Source organism: Silene latifolia, chromosome 4, assembly GCF_048544455.1.
Source record: "Silene latifolia isolate original U9 population chromosome 4, ASM4854445v1, whole genome shotgun sequence".
NCBI lineage: Eukaryota > Viridiplantae > Streptophyta > Magnoliopsida > Caryophyllales > Caryophyllaceae > Silene > Silene latifolia.
This window is the reverse complement of record NC_133529.1, coordinates 14,584,906-14,593,096: the sequence shown is the minus strand read 5'-3', so window position 1 is coordinate 14,593,096 and position 8,191 is coordinate 14,584,906. Positions and strand designations below refer to the sequence as shown.

Sequence of the window (8,191 nt, the reverse complement as noted above, 5' to 3'; positions counted from 1 at the left end):
GGCTATCAATAATTAATGATCCAAATTTTGTTTCGACTCATCTAGAGGGTTACACGGGTAATACTGCGAAAAACAAGTTGTTAGTCGTCATGGAAGGTCTAAATACCTGGCAAAATAAAGACGGGGTCTTAGTTCGTTGTAGCGACACAATTAAGTTAAGCACTTAAGCAACTCGAAAATTTGGATCATATGGATACATGTCATGTTTTGGGATATGATAATGGGTTGGCCTTGGTTAGAGGTGGGGTATAATTCATTTGATAGACATGTTATATCATGGAGCCGCTATATATGGTAATGATTAGGGGTGAGCAAAACCGGGTACCCGATACGGTTTCGATACGGTTTTCGGGTATACGGTTTTTTGAACACCAATTTTTTGCTTCCGGATACGAAACGGATTTTAACGTGTATACGGTTTTCGGGTACCCGATTAAACCGTGTACGAAATCCGGGTACCCGAATACGGTTACCCTATTTCTCTATTAGATAGATTTTTAAAAAATAAAAATAAAAAAAATAGAACACTGATTTTGTAAAGTCAGTAGCATTGTAGGCTTGTAGACTTTGTATTGCCCATCACGATTTATTTACAAAAGTAAGGAGTACTTGACAATTTGACATGCTGAATTTATTGTTCTATCAATAATTTACATAACAGACCAAGTAAAGTGTTCATAAACATAACCAATTTACTCCAATTCCTCCCCGATTCACCAAAAATGACGTGCAATTGTTCTGAAGATGACCGGATATAACTATTGTGTACAACTTTAATCAAAAGTTAATAGTACCAGAAAAGCACAAGCACCTACCTTAGAATTTCGCTACTGTAAGTTTGTAGCAGCCAAAATAGTACCAGAAAAGTAAGGAGTACTTGACCATGACGACATAATGAACAAAAACAAAAAATCAAATTAATCGAAAACATGAACATGAACAACCAAAACACAAAAATTGATAGTGACTATTTGTGATTTTGTGCAACAGATCCGTTGTTTGAGAGGAGGAATTCGATATTGTGGATCGAATTTAGGGATCGAAAGGTCTTTGTGAGGCTGAGGAGGCGTGGAGGACTAAGGACTAGTAAGGAGGCAGAGGTTTGGGGATAGAAAATTAGAAATTAGGGTTATGAATTATGAGGGTGAGGGTGAACTGGTGAGGTCATTTATATATATATAATTGTTTTTTTTTTTTTTTTTTAATATTACTCAAAACCGTGTCAAAACCGGGTATCCGGTTTTCATTTTTCCTGACCCGGATACGAAACGGTTTATAGAAAACCGTATCGGGTATACGAAAAAAAAAATCGTATATAAGGAAAACCGTATAATGAGAACCGTATACCGTATCGTATCCGTATTAAAAAACCGTTTCGGAAATTTTTGCTCACCCCTAGTAATGATAGCTTTATTAAGAGAGATTATACTATGGATCCCTTCTATAAATAAATGTTTAAGGTTCCTACGCCTGTGGGGATTATAAGTCATCTTGATCTCGGTTTAGGATTCGATGCATCAAAAAACGATTAAAGTTAGTATTACTTAGGCATCCGACACAAATTCAAATTGGTGATTACGTAAGTAATAATCAAGGTGGTATAGTCCATGGATTAGTGCAAGTTTATACACTAAGTACCAATTCTTGGATTACTAAGCCCAATGTGCATCATCCATCACGTTGCTTAGTCAGATCTCAAGTTTTCGTCAATGGCACGATACATTGGATGGCTTTAGGCACAGGTGTTGTTGTAGATAATTCACTATCGATAATAAACAAAGATTGCATGTATACGATCACATTTTACCTAAAAAAAAGATTGCATGTATATTTTTACGTTTGAAGTGGTCTTGTAGTTGCCAATTCGTGTGGTCGATGTACGAACTGAAGCTAAGTTATAAGGCTTATGAGCTTATCGAATGTTGTCTAGCTATGTTTTGTGTTAATCCTTCGGAACATGATATATGGGTTATGAAAGATTACGGTAACTCAAATTCACAGGTGAAATGTTATACGTTTACGTTATAATACGATAAACCCTTGTCAAGTGCAATGGGGAGTTCTTGTATGCCAAGGATGGATTAGGCATCAAGTCATATGATATGAAGAAAAATCGGATTAGGGACCTTGCAAGAACTTAGTGTAACACTTCAAATTATAAGATTTATACGTATGTCGAGAACTTAATACTATAAAATCTACCTGTTAGGGTCACCGAGAACTAAGAAGCTCAAGATTTGCCATAGATATGATGCATTTACATAATACGTGTATTACGAAAGTTCTTATAGTATGTTAATTTTCCGTTCGAAGACAATGTTATTGGCCTAAGTGGCTAAATTTAGATACGGTCATACGTAGTACTATATATATGTATCTCGTCTCTGTGTCAATGGAAATAAGTGAACATGAAAGAATGTGAAGGCAGAATATAGACGGAATATTGGAGAAGGAATATCGAAGATATTATTGCGCATTCACATATTATCTTTATGTATATTTTAGTTAAGTATATATTTTAGTTGCCTTGTTTGTAGGAGTAGTTTAAGGAAAGGTCAAAGATTGAGGCGAACTTCTTGTTGTATATATGTAACCTTATGTTCATTGATGAATTATAAGAAAATATATTCATTCCTTTCTTCCTTGTTTAGATTTGCACATATTATCGTGAGCAGGAAAACGATCCAAACAAAAAAAATTCCAAAACAAAAATACAAAAATCTACCGACTTCATCATGACTAGTGATGATAGCAAGCTTAAAGGCATAGTGGGTGGTCCAAAGACTATTCCCGTGACATCGCCGCTTTGTCTTCATCCTTTCTATAATTCAAATCTAAATGTTACGTAGATTGTTTTTAATGGCAATAATTACGATATGTGGTAAGATGTCGATAAAAACGGACTTGATGGCAAAAATAAATTAGCTTTTATTGAGGGAAAGGTTAAGAAACTCGAGTGCGATGGAGAAGAAGATAGCATGGAATTGGTAGCATGGCGACAGTGCAATGCTATCCTAAGAGCGTGGCTTCGGAATGTGATCGATCCAAACCTACATCCGAGTATCACGTTTTCTCAGCCAATTGGAGATGTTTGGGAAGAAATTCGTGAAAGGTACTCGGCAGGGAATGCTCCTTGAGTTCATTAATTGAAAAATGAACTGAATGAGTGCAAGCAAGGAAGGGATTCCGTGGTTGATTATTATACTCGACTTAAGACAATTTGGGACGAGATAGCGAATTATAGCAAAATAAAGAGTTGTACCTGTGGAGCAACAGCCTCGATAGCGAAGGAGCGAGAAGAGGAAAGGGTTCACCAATTCTTAATGTGTGGAATTTGGATTCGGAGTTATATGGGCACATATGAACCAATCTATTAATGGAAGATCCAATCGCGACTCGAACTCGTGCCTATGCTCTCATATTAAGGGAAGAGCGACATGCCTTCTTGACCAAAGTCAAAGAGGAACGCAGTGAAGCGACTATGGCAGCAAGGACTTATGGTGGGGGAAAGGGAAGAAGTGGAAACATCAAGACTGAAATTGATGAAGACGACCCACCACCACAATGCACTTATTGTAAAAAAATACTATCACATCGAAGAAAATTGCTACGATAAACACGGGTATGAAGAGGTTAAAGCTCGTGAAATAGGACGTGGTAGAAGGGGAGGAAGCAGCAGCCGTGGAACTAGCGGTCGAGGAAGAGGAAGAGGCCGCGGACAAAGCGGTTATCAGGCAAATGCCGTTGGAAGTAGTTCAGGAAATAAGAACGCAAATTCATCGAAACAACCTTTCACCAGTGAGGAGATCGAAAGGCTGCGAATTTTGTTGAATAGTAGTCCTGACGGTAATGACAAATTGCAAGGTATAAAATTAACTATAGATATTGAATGGTTGATAGACAGTGGAGCCTCTCATCATATGACGGAAAGACGAGAATTATTAAAAAATAGTTGGGTAGAAGATCCATCAATTGTTAGTCTACCAGATGGTAGGCGAGTGAAAGCAGAAGTTCATAGCGAAGTTCGATTGAGCGAAAATTTCATATTGAAAGCCGTTTTACTTGTTCCTACACTTACTTGTGATCTTATTTCAGTCAAACAATTGATAAGCGAAAACAATTGCGTAGCAGCATTTTATTCTCATTATTGTAAAAGGCAGAACATGACTACAAGAATGAAGATTGTACGAGGTGAGCATCGACAAAGGGTGTATTATTTCAAGCCAAAACAACCCGAGTTGGCAAGACGGTTGACGGTCACCAAGGAGGGTCAATTATGGTATAAGAGACCTCGGCATCCTTCCAAGAGTATTTTTTTCTTGTTTTTCTAATTTAGTTGGATGCAATTTGAATTGGACTTCCGATATGGTTTGTGATTCTTGTTGTAGGGCGAAACAATCACGTACACCTTTCAAACCAAATAATAAAAGGTGATGTTTTATTTGGTCTTATTCATTGTGATATTTGAGGGCAGTACCGAGTAGCTAGTTTGACAAGGGCACGTTATTTTTTTACCATTGTTGATGATCATAGTCGGAGAGTTTGGGTATACCTTATGAAAGACAAAAGTGAGGCAGGTGATTTAATGAAAATGTTTTGTCAAATGGTAAAAACCCAATTTGAGACCTGTGTTAAAATAATCCAAAGCGACAATGGGAGGGAATTATTAGTTGGGTGTATGGAACATTATTATGAGGAAAATGGTATTCTGTTTCAAACTAGCAATGTGAGTACGTCACAACAGAATGAGAGAGTGGAGAGAAAACATCGTCACATCCTTGAGAAAGCTAGGGCATTTCGTTTTCAAGGAGGGTTAACGTTATAATTTTGAACGGCAGCCTACTTAATAAATCTAACACCCACACCTTTGCTAGACGGAAACACTACCTATGAAATTTTATATCGCAAGAAACCCAATTTTGATAATATTGAAATTCTAGGATGTTTATGTTATGCGCATAATAAAGATAGAACACGAGACAAGTTTGGGGAGCGGGGAAAGCGGTGTATTTTCATTGGTTATCCACGTAGCAAAACGGGGTGGAAAGTGTGATTTAAAGGAAAAACGAGTATTTGTGTCACGTGATATTATTTTCTATGAAAACATTTATCCTTATTTAAAAGAATATCGAAGATATTATTGTGCAATCACATACAATATTATCTTTATGTATTATTTTAGTTAAGTGTATATTTTAGTTGCCTTGTTTGTAGCCTTGTAGGAGTAGTTTAAGGAAGGTCAAAGATTAAGGCTAACTTCTTATTGTATATATGTAACCTTATGTTCATCGATGAATGATAAGAAAATATATTCATTCCTTTCTTCCTTGTTTAGATTTTCACAGAACCAAGTTATAGGTTTTAGATTTAAACAATTTTGGGCATGTGATTATGGCTTCTGAGCGTTAGTTAGGAGCGAGTGTTTGTGAGCATGGTTAAAAATGTTTGCGATGAATAGATGAGACGATTTTATCATAAGTTATCGCCATACTTGATCATAATTGATAAAAGTACTCCAAATCACTTTGTCCATCATAATTCTATTGATGAGTGTTTGGGAGCTTCAGGATTATCTAAACTCGAGTTTATGATTTCATGATCATCCAAATATGATTTCATGATCATCCAAATATGATTTCACGATCATCAAATTTCCGAAACTCGGTTCACGATTATCATCTCAACTTGATGGCTCAGCGAATTAAAATAACATTACAAAAACTTAGGAAATTTACTAAAATACAAATAAATTAGGAAATTTCTATGCGTAAGAGAAGAATATATAATTGCTTAAATAATGCAAATTATAGCAAAAGCTTGAAATTATTAAACTAGGATTGGAGAGGTGCGCCAGATCCAAGCAGTAGTGCAATGCATGGGCGACACATGAAGGCCCAGATAGCAAGCTACCTTAATGGACCTTCCCTTTTAAAAAAATAAGTTTAATATTTAAGGTGAACATATAGAACACCTATCAGATATTAAACTGATAAGAACAGATACTACACATGATCTTAGCTAAAAGGCCGAGAAAGGTGTGAGTTGTTTATAGGCCGTCTCCGTTTTTATATTGTGTTATGCTCTTTACTTTTCCGTACTTAGCGATGTGGGATAGTTTGTTTTGCTCTTATTTGACTATACAGCTTTGCAAGGGTCTTGCTTCCTAGCATAAACTGATCTTTCACGTCATGTATTCAAGGGATTACCAAGAAGGGGTGTTTACATGGATCTTTACATTTTGTGTAGAGATGCCTTATATTCCCTTACACAAGTTTTCACATAAAAATCATAGAGGTAAATGATGGGGGAAAATGGTTTTTCTCTAATATGTCAACGATAGAGAAATTATACATGTGAAAATTTCCCCGAGTAGATATAGTATATTTCACCATCATAATCTTTCTGCTAACACAGGTATTGGAGGAATTGCTTAGGATCTTTGTTATCTAGTCTCTGCCCATGATAATTTGTCGCAATCAACATTACTACATAAAATCGGCTTGGTTTCTTATACCCATTTATCTTGCAGGCATGAAGTTCGTTGATTTCTTCACCTTCATAACACGCATGTCTTTCGCCAACCTAATACAACTTTACACATAAGGCTCCAAAATAGAGCCAGAGATTACATCTCCGCAGGCTCAACATATTGTTCTGAATTCACTAAAGGCAAGGAAAGTTGCTCGAAAGATGAACTCAACGATTTTGGCAGAAGACAGTGGCACTTCATTGGAAGAATGAGATTCATAATTGCGTTGACATGGTTGGTTTCCAAGTTTCAAATTCTAAGAATCTTAATAGACTTCATAGACTGCATTCTAAATCGTCTTGGTCATTCGTATATACCTATTGATGGGCTCTTGGAAGAAACTTAGCTTCTGCATGTGAGCTTCGATCAGATCTGACAAACGTATCATTCAAGTTGGATGAGGCTCGGGTCAATTTGAGTCGGATCGGTTTGGGTACATGATTCAGTTCAGGTTGGTTCATACGATTTCAGGTATTAATAGCATTGGTTCTTCCTGCCTTGCCTTTTAAGGAGTTGGCTCCCATAAAGGTAAAAATTAGGAGTAATAATCATGAATTATTTTTATGTGTCTATCTTTTAGAGCTTTACAGTTTCACGATCATCCAAACTCGACTCCAAAGCTTAGAGCTTACGGCTTTTATTCATCCCAAACCAGACTCCTGCTGTGAGATAAGAACATCTGAAAAATTAAACTGCTATTGCCCGTGCAGTAGTGCAACGCATGGGCGACGCGTGAAGGCCCAGGCAGCAAGCTACCTTGATAGACCTCCCCTCTTAAAAAATAAATTTAATATCGTGTGAACCAATGATCCACATATCAGATATTAAACTGATAAGAACAGATACTACACTTGATCTTAGCCAAAAGGCCGAGAAAGGTATGAGTTGTTCAAAGGCCACTTTCCGCTTTTATATTGTATTATGCTCTTTTCTTTTTCTCACTGAGCGGTGTGGGATTGTTTTGCTTTTATTTGACGATACAGCCATACAGCCTTGTAGGACTCTTGCTTCTTTTACACAAGGGGATTTCTCATGTAGTCAAGGGACAAACAAAAGGGGATATTCACCATTTGTTTTATAGATCCGTTATTTTCCTTTTTACACAAGTCCCCGCATTAAAATCACAAGGTAGATTGCGGGAGAAAAACGGGTTCCTCTAATCTGTCAACGATAGAGAAATAGTATTTATGGAAATTTCTTGAGTCGTACGAGTATGTTTTACTATCATAAACAAATATTTTAGAAAGAAGTCAATAGTTTCAACAAATAGGGCTAAGGTTGTGTATCTCAGACTTATATAACAAGTTATATTGGATAATTGGTGTAAGGGAATGATTTAACTTGATCCCACGTTTACGCAACATTGTTAGAGACTTAGCGGACAAATTCTTTTAACTCTTGAGACAATAATTAGAGCTTGGATATCCTAAAAATTAAAAGAGTATAAAACTATGAAATGAGTAATACTTCGTTGTCAACATGTTTACATTGTTACTAGTTTTAATGCAACAAAACACTCACACTCTTTAACTTAATAAGCAATTTATGGTGTTGTCGGATTTTACAATTTGTGTTGTAGTCAGGAATCAATAGATATGTGCACACTCATACCTCTGATTGTCACCGACTCACAGTCAACAAACTGGTTATTTTTTTTTTTTT

General features: G+C 36.4%; 2 non-coding genes across 2 annotated transcripts; both read right to left on the bottom strand.

Moving 5' to 3' along the window:
* Positions 1 to 5,840: 5,840 nt before the first annotated feature.
* Positions 5,841 to 6,039, bottom strand: LOC141654602 (U2 spliceosomal RNA). The gene has a single exon (XR_012548158.1). It is a non-coding gene; the product is annotated as a U2 spliceosomal RNA (small nuclear RNA).
* Positions 6,040 to 7,216: 1,177 nt separating this feature from the next.
* On the bottom strand, positions 7,217 to 7,411 carry LOC141654580 (U2 spliceosomal RNA). The gene has a single exon (XR_012548136.1). It is a non-coding gene; the product is annotated as a U2 spliceosomal RNA (small nuclear RNA).
* Between the last annotated feature and the right edge of the window lie 780 nt (positions 7,412 to 8,191).